Below are 23,163 nucleotides of genomic sequence, written 5' to 3'. Positions count from 1 at the left end.
AGACAGAAACAAGGACAGGAGGACATTTTTTTATATCCTAAGAAAATTGATTTCTTCAAATGCATTGTATAATAAACTCCTCCAGATTTGTGCTGGAGCATCTGCACCTCAAATCCACATTAATTCCACCAGGTCCAACCTCGTTCTTATAGGGGCCTTCTGATCTTGTCCATTTATGCTGTATCTATGGATAGTACATTATGGACGGTACATGCGGATCTCACCAATGGGGCCCACATGTATCTGAGGAATGTGGTGCTGACGCTTTTAATGAGATGTACACACGGATGGGAGTTCTGCCATCTCTGGGCTGAGAGCGGCACAGAATGTAGCCTCATTGGTGGGATCAGCATCTATTATACACATTCTGTGGATGAATATACGGGAGAATACCAGAGCATGCACCATGGAGTTGGCGGCCGGTGCTGCATGTACTCAGCACCAAAAAGGCCAAAATGCATATGTCAAAGGGGATTGTACAAAATTAGAAAAAATCTCTGCTTTCTGCATAATAAAGTGTTCTGGGGTTATATGTGGTGTTGCCTCTCACCTCCACTGACCTGAGCACACTGATATAGCACCACATATACAACATGAGAATGGGGGGTGCTGTGTATGGAAGAACTATGGCATACAAACTGTAATCCATTTATTAATCAGTTTGGGCTCATACTAGTTGACAATGGTCAGACGGATGGAGGAGCTTTTAAACTAGGATCGGGGGGGAGGGAGGGTAGTGGAGCAAATAAGGGGAGAGATAGAGCAGATAGAGACAGGGAGACGGTAGGGGTCAATGAAGGATTAGGGGGGGATGGGACATACAAGGAACGTAGGGAGGCTAGGAGTAATAAAGGTGTTAATAGGATTAAATGTCTACTGGCAAATGCAAGAAGTCTTGCAAACAAAATGAATGAATTGGAGACTCTTATGTTAACCATGGATTATGATGTGGTGGGCATTACGGAAACCTGGCTGGATGAAAGCCATGACTGGGTGACAAACATACAGGGTTATAGTGCATTTAGGAAGGACAGGAAAGGCCAAAAAGGTGGTGGGGTGTGTATATTTATTAAATCTAACCTAAAACCTGTGTTGTATGATGACATTGAGGGGAACAGCAACAATGTAGAGTCAGTATGGGTAAATGTACATGGGGAGGGGAATAATGGAAAAATGCTAATTGGAGTTTGCTATAAGCCTCCTAACATACCTGAACAAATAGAGGGTGAAATACTGGAACAAATTGAAAAGGCAGCTAATAATAATAACCGGGTTCTTATTATGGGGGATTTCAACTATCCAGACATTCAGTGGGACATAGAATCTTCTGGTTCTGCTAAAAGCTGTAAGTTCTTATCTACCATTCAAGACCATTTCCTCTCTCAGATGGTAGGTGAACCGACGAGGGGAGATAATTTGCTAGATCTGGTCCTGTCAAATAGACCGGACACAATTTCAGATCTGCAGATCCGGGAGCACTTGGGCACCAGCGATCATAATATGGTAAGCTTCAACATAATATTCAATAGAACATTTCAAAGGGGGTATGCTAAAACCTGGAATTTTAGGAAAGCTGATTTCAACAAATTAAGGGAAGAGCTTAAATGTGTAGATTGGGACAAAGTCATAATAACTGGGGATACCGAACATAAATGGGGTAAGTTTAAGGATATACTACTAGAGTCCTGTAAAAAACGTATACCCTCTGGTAATAAAATGTCCAGGAATAAAAAGAAACCACTATGGATAAATAAGACTGTACAAAGTATAATAAAACAAAAACAAACGACATTTAAAATCTTAAAGGCTGAGAATACAGAAATAGCATTTCAGAAGTATAAAGATATCAATAGGAAATGTAAAAAAGAAATCAAACAAGCAAAATTAGCTACTGAAACAAAAATCGCCAATGACATTAAAATAAATCCCAAAATCTTTTATAAATACATTAATGCCAAAAGGAAAACAAAGGATAGTATCGGCCCCTTAAAATATAATAACAAGTTAGTTATAGAGGACAAACAAAAGACTGAGATATTAAATAGGCATTTCTCATCTGTATTCACCAAGGAACTGACTGTACCAGGGATCATTCAACAAGTGAAAAATCAAAGTTCACCACCCGATATAATTAATTTAACACAAGATGAAGAACGCCTACGTCTGAGTAAATTAAACATTGACCAATCCCCAGGGCCAGATGGCATTCATCCACGAATATTGAGGGAATTGAGCTCCGTAATCGACAGACCGCTGTATCTCATCTTTTTAGACTCACTTGTAACAGGGTTGGTGCCTCAGGATTGGAGGATTGCTGATGTGGTACCGATATTTAAGAAAGGTAAGAGGGTAGATCCAGGCAACTACCGTCCAGTAAGCCTGACATCAGTAGTATGCAAAGTTTTTGAGGGCATTTTAAGGGATGACATGCAAAAATATATTGCAGAAAATAATATGATAACTGACAAACAGCATGGATTCATGAAAGATAAGTCGTGTCTAACCAACCTGTTGGGGTTCTATGAGGGGGTAAGTTCAAACCTGGATATTGGTAATGCAGCTGATGTAATTTATTTGGACTTTGCAAAGGCATTTGATACTGTACCACATAATAGCCTTATACTAAAGCTCCAGAAGCAAGGACTAGGGGACACAATATGCAACTGGGTAAGGAATTGGCTAAAAGATAGGAAACAAAGAGTAGTCATAAATGGTACATTCTCTAAATGGGCTATAGTCAGCAGTGGGGTGCCGCAGGGATCTGCGCTAGGACCAATTCTTTTTAATCTCTTTATTAATGACCTTGTGGATGGGATTGATAGTACAGTGTCAGTCTTTGCCGATGACACCAAACTATGTAGGATATTAAAAACTGACCTTGATAGTACAATATTACAAAAAGATCTGGATAAGATGTCAGAATGGGCAGATACTTGGCAAATGAGATTTAATGTTGATAAATGTAAAGTAATGCACCTAGGACGGAGTAATCCTATAACTGCGTATACATTAAATGGAAGTAAACTCGGGACTACAGAACAGGAGAAGGACTTGGGTATTCTCATTACAAATAAGCTGAGCAGCAGCACTTAATGTCAAGCAGGAGCTGCTAAAGCAAACAAGATTTTAGGGTGTATAAAAAGAGAGATTAGATCCCGGGATCCCAACGTATTGTTACCCCTCTATATATCACTTGTAAGGCCACATCTGGAATACGGGATCCAGTTTTGGGCTCCACATTTTAAAAAGGACATTCAGAAGTTAGAGTCAGTTCAAAGGCGGGCAACTAGACTATTACAAGGAATGGAAGGCCTCCCATATGATGACAGGTTGAAAAAGTTAGATATGTTTAGCTTAGAAAAAAGACGTCTCAGAGGAGATCTCATTTATATGTATAAATACATGTGTGGTCAATATAAAGGACTGGCACATGACTTATTTCTTCCAAAGACAGTACTAAGGACCAGGGGGCACTCACTGCGAGTGGAAGAAAAGCGATTCCGACACCTAAATAGGAAAGGGTTCTTTACAGTTAGAGCAGTCAGACTGTGGAATACACTACCACAAGAGGTAGTAATGGCAGATACTATAACAGCTTTTAAAAAAGGGCTGGATGATTTCCTCAGTACACACAACATTGTTGGTTATAAATGACTTAGTGACTAAATGTAGAACTGGTGGAGGAAGGTTGAACTAGATGGACCTAGGTCTTTTTTCAACCTAAGTAACTATGTAACTATGTAAGAATATGGCAAATAATTTTGGAGGATAATTTGTAAAATAAATCCACGCCGAATTATGTGATATTCTGCAGATCCTCATATACACCTCAGCTGCTGCAGAACCTCATAATATACACCTCAGCTGCTGCAGAACCCCATCATGCACACCTCAGATGCTACAGAACCTCATCATACACAACCCAACTGCTGCAGAACCTCATAATACAAACCTTAGCTGCTTCAGAATCTCATAATACACATCTCAGCTGCTGCAGAACCTCATCACGCACACCGCAGGTGCTGCAGAACCTCATCATACACAACTGCTGCAGAACCTCATAATACAAACCTCAGCTGCTTCAGAACTTCATAATACACATCTCAGCTGCTACAGAACCTCATCATACACAAACTAGCAGCTGCAGAACCTCATAATACACACCTCAGCTGCTGCAGAACCTCATCATACAAAACTCGACTGCTGTAGAACATCATCATACACACCTCAGCTGCTGCAAAACCTCACCTCATAATACACACCCCAGCTGTTTAGAACCTCATCAAACACACGTCAGCTGCTGAAGAACCTCATCATGCACACAGCTGCTGCAGAACCTGATTATACACCCCTAAGCTGCTGCAGAATTTCATTGTACACATCTCAGCTGCTGCATGATCTCATAACTCACTTTCGCTTTTATACCTACATTAAACCATTGCATGTGATGTGCAGACAGCAGAGATGCCATGTAACGTATGAATAGAGATGAGCGTGTTTGAGTTTTGGTGCTGTATGTACGTGAACCACGGCTCACACTGGGGTAAAAATGTGGCGCCCCTGACCTGGTCAGGCACCACTGAGTACTGCACCCACCCTGGGGACAGTACAATACAGGTAATCCAGAAGGCTGACCGAGGTGTGACTACACAGGCGCATAGTGATCAGGTCTCACACATGTACCTTTGAGAGGACCCCTGGGGATCCCAGGAGGGGGCAAAGCCTTCACCTCCACTGGAATAGTGGAGGGGGCCAAAAGCCTCCATCTCCACTCAAGGGGTGTGGTAAGAGAGTCTGGTTGCTAGGTGGCGTAGGCAAGAACAGGAGAGGAGGGGCAGTGAGCCGGTTCAGTGTAGAGTCCAGGGAGCTCAGAAGAGAGCAGATCCCTGGGGCTGTTGCAGTCTGACAGCGTCCGCACAGTGGCTACCGACGGGGGAGAACGGTCACCTAGGGGTGCTACCCGAAACCCATCTCAGCTAGAGAGAGCACGGAGTGGGAAGTAAGGAGACTGCTAGGGAGTACCAGGCCCAAACGGGCGGCAGATCCCGGAGCGGGGATAGATCCAACTTTCCTTGCTAAACCTGCCGGTGTGGGGCCCTCAAAGCCCACACCACAACACCCAAAAGCCGCAGCCACGTAGCCACAGTTAGGGCCCATAGTTCACAGGAGGCAAGCAGCTGGAGTGATCTGGTCCAGGCGACAAGCAAACGGCAAACCAACGAAGGGGAGAGAGGCTTCAGCATCTTCCCTGGGTGACCCCCATAGGGACTAAAAGTCGGGGTTACTCCAAACCACCAAGGGCTAAGGAAGGCGAGTCGGTAGTCACCCTCACCAGTCAGCCTGAAGGATACCTGGTTAATCCCAGCTACGCCCGGGTTACTCACCCTGCCATCTGAAGTGAGTAAAACCCCTGAAAGACATTCTGCTTGTGTGGAGTTATTCTGCGCCTTGTGGTTCTACACACCTTTACACAGGGCCCTGGGGCTTGCCTCACTCTCAGGAGGCTACTACACCTGGCTGCACCCACCATCAGCCCCAGGCATCCCTTAATCTGCAGTGGCGGTCCCCACTGACCGCAATTCTGAGAGTGGCGTCACGACAAATAGAAGATTTCCTACCTGTGACCAGATCCAGCTGCGTGGAGTCCCTGAAGGTAATGCACCGACACTGCATCAGCGGGGCTCAACATCTGGCGTCACGAACAGGATAAGGACTAGACCTGTTCAGACAGGTGACCATGTGCCTGGGCGGTCCGCTTGAAAAATTGGAAGCGCCGCCATATTGCCACCATGAAAAGCGCGCTGAAAAACAACAGCAGCCCGCGCTGGAAGAAGTTACCGCCCACGAAGAGGTGTGGCTACCCAGAGATCCCCTGCAGAGTTCTGACCTCGCTTGTGAAGAGAGCGGAAGCGTCCAGAGACGTCGGGACAGAAAGGGAGCCAGAAGCCTGCTGTTAGAGAAAATGGCGTCTGAACACAGAGACCCAGAGCCGGGCTCCGCTGCCTGGTGGTGTCGGGAGCTTGCCGAGTTCTGCGATCAACTGGAAGCCAGGATCGGAAGGCAGATCAGAGACGGACGGATGGAGTTCCTGGGGATGACCGCGGCGGTTCAGGCCTATGAAGGGAGATCCGCGCGCCGAGTGCCAGATCGGGCGGTGACGACTCAGACCCCGATGATGCTACCGATGGGTGAGTCCAGTGTTGCCCCTGCCAGCACGAGCGCCCCGACCCCTGCTGCCACGCCCGCAGTCCCTGAAGAGGCGCCCGGCGCGGCGACGCTGAGCCAGGCCGCAGCCACGCCAGGTGCGGCCCGCCAAGCCCAGGCCGCCGCAGCGATGCCCTGCTCGGCCCACCAAGACCCGGTCCCTGCAGTAACGCCCAGTCCGGCCCGCAAAGAACCGGCTGCCACCGCGACCCTAATCCGCGCCGCAGGTGTGACGCTGACCCAGGCCGCCGCCATGCTAGGCCCGGCCCGCCGACACCCCACCGCAGCAGCAACGCTCGTCCGCGCCGCAAGTGAGGTGCTGAACCAGGCCGCAGCCACGTCCGGTGCGGCCCGCCAAGCCCAGATCGCTGCAGCGACGCCCAGCCCAGCCTGCACGGATCCCATCGCAGCTGCGACGCCAATCCAGGCCGCGATAGCGACGCCGATCCAGGCCGCCGCCATGCCAGGCGCGGCCCGCCAAGACCAGGCCGCCGCCACGCCAGGCGCGGCCCGCCAAGACCAGGCCGCCGCCACGCCAGGCGCGGCCCGCCAAGACCAGGCCGCCGCCATGCTAGGCGCGGCCCGCCAAGACAAGCCCGTACAAGTATTTACCCCGGCCTGCAAGGCCAGAGCAGACACCGCTCCCCAGTCCAAGGAGGTCCCTGCTAGGAAGTCTACGCTGGGGGAGGACCCCGAATACTGGAAGCTGAAGGCTGACCTGGAGGCTCAATTCCCACAAGAGTTGGTGGACCAGTATCTGCTTCCTCCGCACACCCCCAAGAGGATTCCGGCAACCCCTGCAGCAACCACGCCAAAGAGTCCTCCGCCTGGGCCTGCTGAAGAACGCCCATCCCCAGCACTGCCACAACAGGAGTGCTCAGTAGAACTAAGGGGGAGAGGAGGCCAGGAGGCTGAGGAGCTGACCCCGGAGCCACCAGCAGTGGATCTATGCCCAGAGCCAGAGATGTTGCCATACTCCCGCTGGGATGAAGAAGACCTGACACCGTCTGCTGAAGAAGATCTGCCCAAAAGCCTCACCTGGGAGTTTGTAAGCTGTACCCTGCAGAACCCGGCCCGCAAGACACGGCGCCGTAGTAGAACCCAGTCTTTCCCTGCACCACAGTCTCCAGAGCAGAAAAAGGAAATAACGGCCAGAGATTTGGAGGAGAAACGGTTCCTGAGAAGGGCCAAAGCCCAGGTCAGAGGACCCCTTTGTAGAGGAGTAGTAGAAGATTTCAGCCTAAAATCAGGATACGGCTTTATAGTTGCACCTGGTATGAAAGAAGGCATATTCGTGAATAGAAGAGACGTTAGAGCCCATTTGCCCAGAGGACATCCTGGAAGAAACCTAAGAATGGGAGACACAGTGCAATTTACGATGCATCAAGGAGAAAGAGGCTGGTATGCACTCGATGTTACACCATGTCCTAAAGAAAAAGAAACAGACACAGAAGAAGAAAGGAAAGACAGAGATAGAGAAAGAACAGAGAAAGAACCTACTGATGAGACTACCACAGATGAAGAAAGAGGTCAAGGAAGCAACAGGTGCCGCAGCCCTACAGGCCCAAGCCCTGGTAAGGAGGAATCCACATAAAGTAAAGAAAGAAGCACAGAAGTTACCAGTTTGATAAGTTTTGAAAAAGTTTGCAACGTTACAAGTTTAAGCAATGTGCCCACATAAACTAATGTGAGAAATGAACCTTAAGGCTATGAACTGGCTATAGCCACAAACTCTCGCAGTGTAAATAGTTACACCAGAGGCACCACCACCAGAGCCAGCCTGTTTAGGGGCTTGGCTCGTCTGCAACCAGGGAGCACGTCCATGATGGGGCCTTGGCTCACCTGCAACCAGAGAGCATGCCTGTTTATGGGGCCTGGCTCTCCACCACAAAGAGGGTACCTGGTCAGCACCAACTGTGGAGGCCGCCTCTACATCCTGCCAGAAGAGGCTGAAGGCGCGGTTCCACCAGGCCAGGTATACCCTGAAACCACCAGCCCATGAAAGCCGCCTCTACATCCTGCCAGAAGTGGCTGAAGGCGCGGCCAACGGGAGAGGAAGATTGGAGGAAAGGTCTGGGGAAGTGGATGGCCCAGATCTGGTTACCAAAAGGACCGGTGACCTGCCTCCTGAGAGGGTTCTGGGTGGGTTAACGGACTTGTGGGTGGAGGGTGGTGATGTATGGTACCTGGTGGTTTTAAAAATGTTTTACATGTTTTAACGTTTTATGCATGCATTTTAAAATGTTGTCTTGCAGCCCGAGGACGTGCTGGTGATAACTAAGGGGGAATGTGGCGCCCCTGACCTGGTCAGGCACCACTGAGTACTGCACCCACCCTGGGGACAGTACAATACAGGTAATCCAGAAGGCTGACCGAGGTGTGACTACACAGGCGCATAGTGATCAGGTCTCACACATGTACCTTTGAGAGGACCCCTGGGGATCCCAGGAGGGGGCAAAGCCTTCACCTCCACTGGAATAGTGGAGGGGGCCAAAAGCCTCCATCTCCACTCAAGGGGTGTGGTAAGAGAGTCTGGTTGCTAGGTGGCGTAGGCAAGAACAGGAGAGGAGGGGCAGTGAGCCGGTTCAGTGTAGAGTCCAGGGAGCTCAGAAGAGAGCAGATCCCTGGGGCTGTTGCAGTCTGACAGCGTCCGCGCAGTGGCTACCGACGGGGGAGAACGGTCACCTAGGGGTGCTACCCGAAACCCATCTCAGCTAGAGAGAGCACGGAGTGGGAAGTAAGGAGACTGCTAGGGAGTACCAGGCCCAAACGGGCGGCAGATCCCGGAGCGGGGATAGATCCAACTTTCCTTGCTAAACCTGCCGGTGTGGGGCCCTCAAAGCCCACACCACAACACCCAAAAGCCGCAGCCACGTAGCCACAGTTAGGGCCCATAGTTCACAGGAGGCAAGCAGCTGGAGTGATCTGGTCCAGGCGACAAGCAAACGGCAAACCAACGAAGGGGAGAGAGGCTTCAGCATCTTCCCTGGGTGACCCCCATAGGGACTAAAAGTCGGGGTTACTCCAAACCACCAAGGGCTAAGGAAGGCGAGTCGGTAGTCACCCTCACCAGTCAGCCTGAAGGATACCTGGTTCCAGCCTGGTTAATCCCAGCTACGCCCGGGTTACTCACCCTGCCATCTGAAGTGAGTAAAACCCCTGAAAGACATTCTGCTTGTGTGGAGTTATTCTGCGCCTTGTGGTTCTACACACCTTTACACAGGGCCCTGGGGCTTGCCTCACTCTCAGGAGGCTACTACACCTGGCTGCACCCACCATCAGCCCCAGGCATCCCTTAATCTGCAGTGGCGGTCCCCACTGACCGCAATTCTGAGAGTGGCGTCACGACAAATAGAAGATTTCCTACCTGTGACCAGATCCAGCTGCGTGGAGTCCCTGAAGGTAATGCACCGACACTGCATCAGCGGGGCTCAACAAAAACAGCAATAACAGATGTATTGTGCACCAAACAAAATAACAAAATCCCCTCCTTCCTTTCCCCAGAATTGCTCTTTTTATACCTGGCTGCATGTGGCCAGAGACCCAAACTGCCCAATCAGTGACTTCCAATGAGATTTGGGTCAAGTCCGGTCCAGAACAGAACTTTAGGCAGGAGTCACACGTGCAAGCGACTCACATGTAACTCGTGCACATCTCGCATCGCATTACCCGGCACGGCATGCCGCTCTCTAAACAGGAGCGTGCAACTGCATTTATTTCTATCTAAAGTCTGGCTGAACCCACCAAACCAAACTTCCACACGTCCGCTCATTTCTACGTATGAGGCTTCTACTGTTATTTTGCCACAAGATATGGAACCTGACAGCCGATTTCTACTGCATGACCCCCAGGTGGAAGGAATCAGACATCGGCTCCATTATTGTAGTCGTCCATGTTTTAATCTGATGCTGCAGCATTTCAGATAAAACATATCTTTAATGCGACCAGGATGAGGAGCCCAGGAGGCCGGTCCACAGTGGCTTCTCTCTGCTCTGCTGCTCTAGACTGACCGGTGCCTCCTCTGTGTGTGACATTCTGCACATTGACCTGCCAAATCCCCAAGGTGCGTAATATAAGTTGATACCATAGGATTTCACTTGCCAAGTCAACTGATCGTCATGTGATCGCTCCCATGTGATTTGCAGACTTGGGGTGATCTGCTGAATGATGTCTGCTCCTGCTTCTCTCATTGATTTAATTTTCAGTTGAGAGAAGCAGGAGAAGACGTCAATCAGCAGATGACCCCAAGTCTGCAAATCACATGGGAGCGATCACATGACGACCACTCAAATTGGCACGTGAAATCCTAACAGAGCACATATTACACACATTTAGCATATGACAGGTCAATATACAGAATTAAAAACATGTAAATTACACCAATATATAACCCACTGTGAGGTAGAGACCACTTATATTGCAAATGGTTGCTATGTATTGCAGTGGATGAGGTCCTCTGAGATGTAAAACCTGAAAATGTTTACTATGGGACCTGTGGTTCCATGAAGTTTTGTGGGAGCTGAGCAACCATGAGTGGAACAGCATGCCCAGGCAAAATGGAAGAAATGTTGGGACTTCTGTAACAACTGCAAGAGCAACAGCAGCAGCTGGTGGGGCGTTTTAATGAGATGCTAATCAACCAGGTCATACAATCTCTTGAGGGGCCAAAGCAGACCCAGGTTGACCAGGAAGATAGCAAGATCCTGTGTGAACTGGGGCCTGTGAATTCTGTGGGGAGGCCATGAAATGTTCCCAAAAAAGGGGTGGTTGCCTCCAAGGAGGTGGAGTCCCTAAAATGGGTGGTTGCCCCCCAAGGAGTGGAGTCCCTAAAATGGGTGGTTGCCCCAAAGGGGTAGAGTATCTATCCCAAGTCAAAAGGGGTGGTGGTGGTGCCATTGGACTCATTGGGACATTTTCTGTGGGGAATGTCATGGTGCAGGTGTGGCGCCCTGGACAAGCCAGGGGCCACAGAGCATAACACCAACACACCCCACACTCCCAGCAGGCACACCGAAGTCAGACACAAAACCCTTGTTGCCTTCCTCCAGGGGCTGATGATCACACCAGGGGGTGGGCCAGGCGGTTGGTCCCGCCCACCGAGGAGTTCACAGTCCTGGAGGCGGGAAAACCAGGCAGATAGAGTTTGGAAGTGAAAGTGGAAGGAGGAAAAGTAGTAAGAGAGCAGCCTTAAGTTGGTCCGGGTGTGTGGCCAACCCCCTACGCACGGAGGGGAGAAATAACAACCAAGGTGCTCCCTGTCACCACTCCCGGGATCCCCGTCCAGAGCAGCGGTGGTGTCACCATTATCACCACAACCGTGGGTGGCGTCACGGACAATAAATCCCCTCAATCCAAACACCCCCTTTTCACTCACGGGCGAGGAGCACCGCTCGAGTCCCCGGGATCCGGCCCACCGCTCGAGCAACCACCGAGCAGCAGCACCAGCGTCCGGACCCGAGCAGTGGGAGAGCGCAGCGTCCCCTCCTCCGCCCGCGACACAGGACATTTAGCAGACCGATGTCCCCAGGTCATAGAACAGATGGCCTACAGCCAGGAACAACAAGGTTCGTTGTTTGCATGTCCAGTCTACAGTATAGACTACTCCTCTGACGAGTGATCACGACCATGTTTCATGTGGCTGGATGGAGAACGTGTGATGGGACTGATAGACCCTAGAAGCTCGATGTCCTTTGTAAGGTCCATACCTGATTTCTCTAGGTTGCCTTAAAAGGTGACAGAAATAATCAGCATGTGTGAGGCATTTAAGGGATTTCTAATGGTCAAAGTTCACATTGATATGACCGAGGTTGTTAGGTACCACAGTGTTGGTATACTCCCAGACTCGTGGTCTCCTATGGAAATAAGCTGGGACTTGAAAGTACTGTGGTTAATGGGAAACGTGTCTGTTTAGTTACTTAAAAGCAGGAATGGCCTTGAGGCTATCCCACTCCAGCAAAATACTGAAGGGGCTCCTTCAGGTAAGATGATATGTAATGAAAAATTAAGTTAATCACTCCTAAGGTTAACAGTCCTGAGATAAGGGTAACCAGAGAGTGTTATGGCTTTAGCCAGGTTAGTGACCTGACGTTAGCTGAAGTGAACAACAATATGACTGAGAGTCTCATGGTAGCCCCAGGGATGGGGGCCAACACCAAGTTAGGAGGTTACTTGTTGGTCCAAGGTACCAGGGGCAGTTATAGGCAAAGATGTCCTTGAGAATGCTATAGGGAAATGTGGCGCCCTGGACAAGCCAGGTCGTCACAGGTACTGCAACAACACATCCCACACCCCGGCTAGGCACACCGAAGTCAGACAAAGATCCTTGTTGCCTCCCTCCAGGGGCTGATGTCCACACCAGGGGGTGGAGCCAGGCGGTTGGCCCCACCCACTGAGGAGTTCACAGTCCTGGAGGCGGGAAAAGGCAGTCAGATTAGTTTTAGAGTGAAAGAGTGAAGTGATAGTGGAGGAGACTGACCATGTCCGGGTGCGTGGCCCGGGCACATACAGCAAGGTTGGCAGACGGTGGTGACCGTCTGCAGGCGAGGCAGATTGACGTGAACCGTAAGGACCGGGGACGGGCGGTGGCCCGCCGGTACCGGATCGGGGTGCGAAGAGAGGCCAGCACCATTCGGCAGGGCCTACGGACCCCGACCAGGCTTGGAGTCGCCGTAAAACCGGTCAAATCCGTTAGCAAAGGGAACCTTTGGGGTTTCCCAGCAGTCAAGACCCGATTGAAGGCAACAGCTCAAACCGTGAAGGGAAATACAGTCACCGCCAAGTCTACAGTTCCCAGGGCCAGAGCCTGCGGGCAAAAGGGGCTCCCTCAGCATCCATCCAAGCTGGGGAGCGGGTTACTGGTGGGAAGCCACCAGAACCGAGAACACAACACAGGTGCAGGGAAAGGCAGTCACCGCCAACCTACCGGGAGAAGAACCATCACAGCTATCTGTGGGACCCGTCCATCCAGCCGTTTGTTTTACCGGAGACTTTGTGTTCATCATTGGCTGAGTACCACTGTGCCGTGCGGCACCGCGCTGCCCCCGCGACCCTGCACCTCACCGGGTCCCGTAACCCACCTGCCATCCTACCCTTCACCGGGCCCCGGGACAACCAAACCCCCTACCCACGGAGGGGAAAAACAACATCCAAGCTGCTCCCTGTCATCGCTCCCGGGATCCCCGTCCAGAGCAGCGGTAATGTCACAACCTCACCACAACCGTGGGTGGCGTCACGGACAACAAATCCCCAAAATCATCCCCCTTTTCACTCACGGGCGAGGAGCGCCGCTCGAGTCCCCGGGATCCGGCCCACCGCTCGAGCCACCACCGAGCAGCAGCAGCAGCAGTAGCCGGACCCGAGCAGTGGGTGAGCGCAGCGTCCCCTCCTCCGCCCGCAACAGAAACAAGTTGTGGGGAAGGTTGCTGAAGCAAACATCCATGAAGTTAATGAAGAGGAGACTGGTGATTCACCCACCTCTGAGGTGGCTGAAGATGAAGCAGCGGAGACCAAAGAGAAATCTGAAGGTGATGCTGCAAGGCCCCAGGAAAGGGTTGATGGTGTCACTTCATGACCCCAAGATGAAGCTGAATGTGCAGACATGGCAGAACACACTGAAGATGTAAGGACTGAACAAGACGACTCATCAGACGATGGAAGCTTAATTGGTCCTCAGGATGCAAAAACCGAGATAACTCTAAAGGAACGAGGAGAGGCTGGTTAAGTCATTTCCATTGAAAGTTTAATTAAGACGATTGAGATGGTCAAGGAGACAGTAAAAGACCATCTGAAGAAAGAAAAGTTCCTGAGACAGGCTGCTGACAGCTGAGCTAGAAAAAGAAGTGTCTGAGATCAGAGATCTCCTAGCGGAGTACCAGTCGATGAATAAGGCAGCCTTAAAAAAGATGGAGTGACAGGGGTGCATTCTGGTCAACCGTATTAAAGAGCATGAGCTTCAGAAGGAGCTGGGTCTGAGAGCTGAACAAGATAATCGTCTGCTGAACGCAGGAAAGGAAGAGACTTCTCTCTTCAAGTGCATGGTAAATGTACCCAAAGACTTGAGAAAAGCTTGAGCCAATGAGTCTGTGCATGAAGAATTTAACACAGCTGTGGAAGCATGTAGAGTATACTGGTCCCCAGAGGCTCAACGGTTAGTTACACTGTCCACAACTGAAGTCACAGTGAAACAGGTAGCTATTTTGAGTGACATGCATTTGAGATGTGTTCGCATGAAGCGGTTTATACAGTTGAGAAAAGAAGAAGTCACTAGACAGCTGGAGCATACAATTTAGGCTGGGGCCACACAGGGACTACTGTGATCCTCGCATGACACTCGACTCACACTGACAGCACAGCGGGAGACGAGTGTTATTGCGACTGAGATCCGATCATGCGATCGGACCACAGCTTCGGGGGGCGGGCCATCACTCAGGAGGGGCGGACCAGCGCTGAGGAGGGGAGGGCCGGCGCTGCAGAGGAGAGGGAGGCATTTATGTCCCTCTCTCCATTGCCGGCTATTGCCATTCTCACTCTGCACTCGCGTTACACCGGTGTAATGCGAGTGCAGTGCGATTTTTCTCTTGCCCCATAGACTTGAAGGGGTGCGAGAGAAACATATATATATATATACATATATATATATATATATATATATATATATATATATATTGATAGTTACTTGGGTGATGCATTCATGCATTGATGGTTACTGGGGTGATGCATTTATGTATTGATGGTTACTGGGGTGATGCATTCATGTATTGATAGTTATTGGGGTGATGCATTCATGTACTGATGGTTATTGGGGTGATGCATTCATGTACTGATGGTTATTTGGGTCATGCATTCATGTATTGATGGTTGCTGGGTTGACGCATTCATGCATTGATAATTATTTGGGTAATGCATTCATGTATTGATGGTTACTGGGGTCATGGATTCATGTATTGATAGTTATTGGGGTAATGCATTCATGTATTGATGGTTACTGGGGTGATGTATTCATGTACTGATGGTTGCTCTGATCTTTAATTTTTCAGATCCTTAACTTGTCAGACTTGACAATAGATTATATAATCAGTGTGCTGTCTGTTGCACAAGGACAACACAGACTAAAAAAAACAGTTGTCTGAACGAGGCCATATGCAATATGGACATGGCCAGCGCAATGATCAATGTTATTCAACCTACAAACATGGCTCAGGTACACCAGTCCTATCAGGAGGAACGGGCTCAAATTCCTACCAACTATTGTGAGAAGCTTGTGGAAGGAGATCCAAAACATTTGACCCAAGTCTTACAGTTTAAGGGCAATGGAACCAAATACTAATGAAATGGATGGAAACTTTTGACTTTGCAGAAAGTAATAAAAATGCCTTAAAACATCCTCTCTCATTATTCTGGCATTTGGCAAATATAAATAATTCTGGTTCCTAATTGACCTAAAACGGGAAAGGTGTATTCTGATTTTATGTCAGATAGTAAGAAAAACGTGCAGATGTGTCTTTTTAGATAGTGTATGTAAACTTCTGGTTTCATATATACTGTATGTGTGTGTGTGTATATATATATATATATTTATTTATTTATATATTTTCATGGGACAACGCTGAAGATATGACACTTTGATACAATGTAGAGTAGTCAGTAGCGTTGGACTGGCTACCGGAGGAATCTCCAGTAATGCCAGGCCTGGATTCGTTACCTGCTTTGCACTCCGGAGCTCTCAGCTGCAGCCTGGTCTGATCTCAGAGTTTGCTGGACTGCACTGCGAGCGCCGAGTGATTGATTCCCCGGCGATTGTGGTTCAGTTCATAACAGCTGCGGACAGGCAGGGCTGCAATCCGGAGTTCAGGTGAGAACACCGGAGATCAGACCAGCATGTCTTCAGCTGTCATGAACTGAACCGCAATCGCCGGGGAATCAATCACTCGGCACTCGCGGTGCAGTCTAGACTGCACTCCGGAGCTCAGGTGAGAGCTCCAGAGTGCAATGCAGGTAACGGAATCCAGGCCTGGTATTACAGGAGATTCCTCCGGTAGCCAGTCTGATGCTGGTAGTAAGTGTGCAGCTTGTGTAACAGTGTAAATTTGGTGTGGCCTCCAAGTAACTCAACACACAGCCGTTACTAAGCCACTAGCAACAAAAGTGAGTACACCCCTAAAAGAAAAGGCCCACATTTTGCCCAACTAGCCATTCTCTTTCACCAGTGTCATGTGACTCCTTAGTGTTACATGGTCTCAGGTGTGAATGGGCAACAGGTGTGTTACATTTGTGTCATCACTCACACACTCTCTCATAATGGTCCCTGGGAGATCAACCTGACACCTCATGGCAAAGAATTCTCTAAGTATCTGAAAACAATTTTTTTCTTTACTCTACATAAAGATGGTCTAGGCCAGGGGTCTCAAACTCGGCTGGGTGTATGGGCCGCACCGAGGAAAAAAATAATTTGGGGGGCCACATTCTTTGCAGGACAAAGTGACATTTTTATTGGTACCATATATATTTTTATACACACCTTTGGATCACTGATTTTCAACATTTTTCACTTGTTTATTATAACAAATGTGCACATTCTTTGGTTAAATCTAAAAAAAAAAAATTTGATGTTAAAAAAAAGTCATGCCTTATTTTGTTTTTTTTTTTTTTTACATTTTATCCCTTTCTTGTAACTAATAGTGTTACAATTATCACTATATAGAAATTTTGGCCAACATCTTTTAGTAATGTTCCCTATCCTATAGTAATGTGCCCACCTTGTCCCCATCCTATAGTAATGACCCCAGCCTTGTCCCTATTCTATAGTAATGTCCCCATCCAATAGTATTATGCCCATCCTTGTAATGTCCCCATCTTTTAGTAATGTCCCCATCCTATAGTCATGTGCCCACCTTGTCCCCATCCTATAGTCATGTGCCCACCTTGTCCCTATTCTGTAGTCATGTGCCTACCTTGTCCCCCATCCTATAGTCATGTGCCCACCTTGTCCCCATCCTATAGACATGTGCCTACCTTGTCCCCCATCCTATAGTCATGTGCCCACCTTGTCCCCATCCTATAGTCATGTGCCCACCTTGTCCCCATGCTATAGTCATGTGCTCACCTTGTCCCCATCCTATAGACATGTGCCCACCTTGTCCCCATCCTATAGACATGTGCCCACCTTGTCCCCATCCTATAGACATGTGCCCACCTTGTCCCCATGCTATAGTCATGTGCCCACCTTGTCCCCATCCTATAGACATGTGCCCACCTTGTCCCCATGCTATAGTCATGTGCCCAACTTGTCCCCATGGTATAGTCATGTGCCCACCTTGTCCCTATTCTATAGTAATGTCCCCATCCTGTAGTAATGGGTGGTGGGGGCAGTGGCGGCGGGTGAAAGGTGATAATTTACCGATCGTTCTCGGCTTCCACCCACAGATTCCTGAGTGAAGCTGAGGGGGCGGTCTCTGGCCCCAGATCCACAGTGATTGGACAGATCGGTCACAAGACCGGTCTCTCCAATCAGAGCTGGGGGCGGGTGAAACAGAGGTCACCCAGCTCCAGCCAATGATCGGTGCTACAGCTGCACTGATCATGGCTGGATTTCAATGTTACAGCCATTTTCAATGGCTGGAACATTACAGTGGTTGTGATTGGCTGACGAACGCCGCACAGCCAATCACAGCCTCCGTAGGTCCGGGGAGGAGACACCACCCCTCCTGAGGCTCCCTCGTCCCCGAATCTAAGGTATTTGCTATTTGCAATGCAAACAGCGATCGCAGCCACCGGGGCTGCGATTTCACCATGACGTACTGGGTATGTCATGGATCCTTAAGTACCAGGGAGCCATGATGTACCCAGTACGTCATAGGTCGCTAAGGGGTTAATGTGCCGTCCTTCACATACACAAAAAATAAAAAACCACCATTCTTCTCACCTGTCCCGCGTTCCCTCGGCTCCTCATCTCTGCTTCTCGCTGTCTGCAGGCCATGCCCGTGGACTATCGCGGCCGGTGCAGGGGCCACAGCTCCTGGCAGCGATTTATGTCAGATCAGATGGTTGTTTTGCCGGCGCTGCGCGCGCACAGTCCTTGCCTGTGAGAACGCAGCGCCGGCAAAACACTCATCTAACAAAGTGCAGACAGTGGCCTGCGCCCCTGCACCGGCCGCGATAGTGACCAGGGAAACGGGCCTGGGGGCCGCAAGAAGCAGCCTGACGGGCCGCATGCGGCCCGCGGGCCGCGTGTTTGAGACCCCTGGTCTAGGCTATAAGAAGATTGCCAATAACCTGAAACTGAGCTGCAGCATGGTAGTCAAGACCATACAGCAGTTTAACAAGACAGGTTTCACTCAGAACAGGCCTCTCCATGGTTGACCAAAGAAGTTGAGTGCACGTGCTCATCACCATATCCACAGGCTGATTTTAAAAAATAGATCTATGAGTACTGCCAGTATTGCTGCACAGGTGAAGGGGTGGGGTGTCCGCCTGTCAATGCTCAGACCATACGCTACACACTGCATCAAATTGGTCTGCATGGCTGTCATCCCAGAAGGAAGCGTCTAAAGATGATGCACAAGAAAGCCCGCAAACAGTTTGCTGAAGACAAGTAGACTAAGGACATGGATTACTGGAAAAATGTTCCCTGGTCTGAGGAAATCAAAATAAACTTATTTGGTTCAAATGAGTGTGGCAGCAAGCAGGTGAGGAGTACAAAGACAAGTGTGCTTGCCTGCTCTCAGGCATGGTGTTGGGGGTGTCATGGTTTGGAGCTGTATGAGTGCTGCCAGCTGTGGGGAGCTACAGTTAATTGATGCAACCATGAATGTACTGTGACATATTGAAGCAGGGCATTATCCCCTCCCTTCAGAAACTGGGCCATAGGGCAATATTCCAAAATGATAATCATAACCCCAAGCACACCTCCAAGACGACCACTGTCTTGTTGTTACAACTGAACTTTAACGCTCTCAAAGGGATGGACAAACCGGAGAAGATATAAAACTGGAAATGCACAGGTTCCAAAACAGGCTAGTACTTGCCCTAGACCTTATTTATCACTGCCTGACAGGAAAGGATGGCACCCTAAGATCAGATAATGGCACCCCCATTTGTTGACGGCTGACCCTGAGTGACCTTAACTGCACCCTAAACTATAAACCAAGAGTAAAGGGTGCTTTACAACATTATCGCTACGGCAGCATCACACGCACATACCTTGTCAGCGACGTCGCTGTGACCGCCGAACAATCCCTCCTTCAAGGGGGAGGTGCGTTCGGCGTCATAACGACGTCACTGCGGCGTCACTAAGCGGCCGGCCAATAGAAGCGGAGGGGCGGAGATGAGCGAGCCGAACATCCCGCCCACCTCCTTTCTTCCTCATTGCCGGTGGACGGAGGTAAGGAGATGTTTGTCGCTCCTGCGGTGTCACTCATAACGATCTGTGACGCCACAGGAACAAGGAACAACATCGCTGCTTACCTGACAACGATTTTTTAAATTAAACGACCTCTCCAAAACAAACGATTTTTGTCTTTTTTGCGATCGTTTTAGGTCGCTCCAGCCTGTCACACGCTGCAACGTCGCTAACGGCGCCGGATGTGTGTCACAAACACCATGACCCTGACGATATATTGTTAGCGATGTCGCAGCGTGTAAAGCACCCTTATCACAAACACAACAATAAGGATAAATAAAATACACAGGCAGAGGGTGAGACAGAGGGCTAGGAATGTTCAAACACAATCACACAGGAATGATGGAATACAAGAAACCAAAAAGAATAACAGAATACATGAGAACCCTCCCAAACATAAATGGACATACTATGCCATAATGTGGGAACTTTTTTGAATGTCAGAATTCTATTAAAGGGATCAGCTCTAAAGACTGTGTAATGTACATTATTGTTTTTTGTTCCCGAAGAAGGAGTCTATGGCTCCGAAATATGTCGAACAATAAAATCTAACATCTTAATCCCCATTGATCTTCAGTGATCTTCTTCTGGCAGCATGGATTAACAATTTCCTTTTATTTCCTCCAACGATAATGTGGGAACTGACACCTGCTCATGGCATTCTACAGTATGTCTGTCATTCGTCATTAAGAGGTTAAATTGATTTTGGTCTCTACAATATGATATTTTGTAATTGGCATAAAGAAATGTGTCCAAGTAGGGCACAAAGTGAAGGTTAAAGGGGTATTCTCATCTCCTATTCTCCTATTCCAATATGTACTCAGCGTAATAATAGTAATATTAACAAACACCTCCAATTAGAGATGTAGTATAGTTCTCTTGATATAGCCATTTCTCTTACCTCATGTGCAGGGCATGGTAGTAGCTTAGGTATCCATGGTTACAACCATGAGCAACTAAATACGTAACTAACTCTCACTCCCTGAGTGGACGTAACCATGGTTACCTAAACTGCACATGAGGTAAGAGAAATGGCTATATCAGGAGAACTATACTACATTTCTAATTGGCGGTATTTACTAATATTATTATTATAACACTTACTACATATTAGTATATGATACTAGAGCTGGGAATACCCTTTAATTAATGTATGAGCTATTTTCCATAAATGTAGTCACATAAGTGTACACCACTAGCAGAAGTCATGTATTATGTATTATAAAGTGGGAGGGAAAAGAAAGAATTACCATGTGACTAAAATACAGCTTTTAATGGTAAGAATTAAAATCTACTATTGTTAAAAAGTACACTAAATTTATGAACACATAATAGATGTGCACCAGATGATACTGCGTTATCCCACAGTAATGAATTTCTTACTGATACAAAACACTATAACTTTTATTGTATATAACAATATAAATAATGTATCTTACAACGTAAAAATACCCTATCTGATCAGAATATGAAGCCCCCATAGCTCTGTCCTCCATGCCTGCATCTGGTACTAATGCTCCACTATCTTGTTGCCTCCTTAAGGGTCGCTAGGCAACTTCCTTATAAGGTAAGATGCCCCTTTAAGAATAGAACTCAGGGTTCCATTATAACATCACAATTAAGAATCCCTACTTATACAAGTGTTTTCACTCTCAATCTCACTTTGACACTTGTGGTCATTGCTGTCAGTGATAAGCTATATAGCTCTTCATTTACAGATTTACAGATTGTGCTTTGCATTACTTTTGCTTGAAATGTCTGGAATGGCTCCAGATAAACTTCATGTGTTAGCACTACTCCAGGGGATTCTTACCACCTATGACCCTGACTTTGTGCTACCACTACCCTGTGGTGTCCTCAGCTTCACTTACCGGCTGGTTATGGAGCTTGTGAGAGACTGCCTGACCAAATACAATCATGGTCAAATTAGCTCAGAATATCTTGAGCATTTACAGCTGAACATCAGGACATCAGTACAAGAGGTAAATTAGCAGACAATCTGCACAAATCTTATAAAAATAGTAATAATGGGAAATAATAATGGAATAATAATGCAATGTCTAATATGTAACAAGTATCCTGATAAGAATAGCCCAAGAGCCAAAATAGGGCACACATGGTACATGAGAAGGGAGAGGGTAGGATCTAAAGGGTTAATTGAATTAGGGGTATGAAGGTTGTGATTGTGGAGGAATAGGATTGGTTAACTCTTTAAGAACAAGAGAATTTTTAATTTTTCTACTCCCATATTTTTATCACTTTCTTTCAAGAGCTATAATTTATTTTTCTAGTAACATTGACGTGTTAGGAGTTGTTCTTGTTGGTTTTTTTGCAAGAAGAGTTCAAGCTGTGAATGGCTCTATTCTTTTTACCTTACAATGTACTGAAAAACGGGAAAAAAATTCCAACAGTGATGAAATGGTAACAAAAATGCAATTCCGGTTTTGTTTTGAAGGCTTTCATTATGCAGAAAATTGATTTGAAAACATTATTCTCCACATCAGTCTGATAACTGTGATATCAAACAAGCAGTGAGATTTTCCTGTTTAACTGATGTAAAATAATCAGAATATGCTGAGGTTATTGTGGGGGGGAAATTGACTTTGATTCCATCCCAATATAACTAGCGGGCCTAGGTCTTGTGAGGATTGGGGGTATTAATGTGGAATATTAATACTTTACTCCTTATACCAGTGTGGTTCTTGTAGAGTCTAATTCTTAATTAGGTGTTGGTTTTCTCCTAGCCCCGTTAATATTTATAACTAGCTGTAGTACCCGGCATTGCCTGGGATAGTAACTGTCTGTTTGTCTGTCTCTCTCCCAGTCTCTGTCTGTCTCCCTCTCTGTCTGTGTCTGTCTCTCTATTTCTTTACCTATCTGTCTCTCTATCTCTTTCCCTTTTTGTCTCTTTCTCTTTTTGTTTCTTTCCCTGTGTGTCTCTTTCCCTGTCTGTCTCTTTCCCTGCCTGTCAGTCTTTTTTTTTTGTCTCTGTCTGTCTCTGTCTGTCTCTTTCCATGGCTGCATGGCACCAACATTCCATTCAAGGGCGTGGCAGTGCATTGTGACACGCCAACATTCTTTTGAAGTTCTGGCTGCATTGAGGCTCCCAGGTCCATTAACTTTAATGGAGGCAGTTTGTTTGGCGAATAACTGTAAAGCGCGGGGTTAAAATTTCCCCTCAAAACATAGTCTATGATGTTCCTTGAGTCAAATGGGGGTGTCTGTGCAAAATTTTGTGATTGTACATTTGACGGTGCAGATTCCTTTAGCGGACATACAAACACACACACACACAAACATACACTCAGCTTTATATATTAGATTGTGGGGTTTACAATTGTTGAAGTCACCCTGAGATTGAGTTGTAAACTTAATAAAGGCTGCTGTGACCATTTTACATTAGTCGCAAGCAGTAATGTGTCTTATTTACATACACTGGGTCTGGAGGATGGACGAGGAGAACCCCTTAGTGACCAGCAATATGGCTTTTTACTGACCTGCGTTATAAGAGAGACTGATGACATGAACAAGCTCACAACCCGTACCCATGTGTCCCGGCGCAG

General features: G+C 47.8%; 1 protein-coding gene across 2 annotated transcripts in view; it reads right to left on the bottom strand.

Annotated features, from left to right (window-relative positions):
- The window catches only part of TACR1 (tachykinin receptor 1), a 425,739-nt gene that overhangs the window by 204,169 nt on the left and 198,407 nt on the right, over positions 1-23,163 (bottom strand). The window lies entirely within an intron of this gene.

This window comes from Anomaloglossus baeobatrachus, chromosome 4, assembly GCF_048569485.1.
Source record: "Anomaloglossus baeobatrachus isolate aAnoBae1 chromosome 4, aAnoBae1.hap1, whole genome shotgun sequence".
Classification (NCBI taxonomy): domain Eukaryota; kingdom Metazoa; phylum Chordata; class Amphibia; order Anura; family Aromobatidae; genus Anomaloglossus; species Anomaloglossus baeobatrachus.
This window is presented reverse-complemented; position numbering and strand designations above follow the sequence as displayed.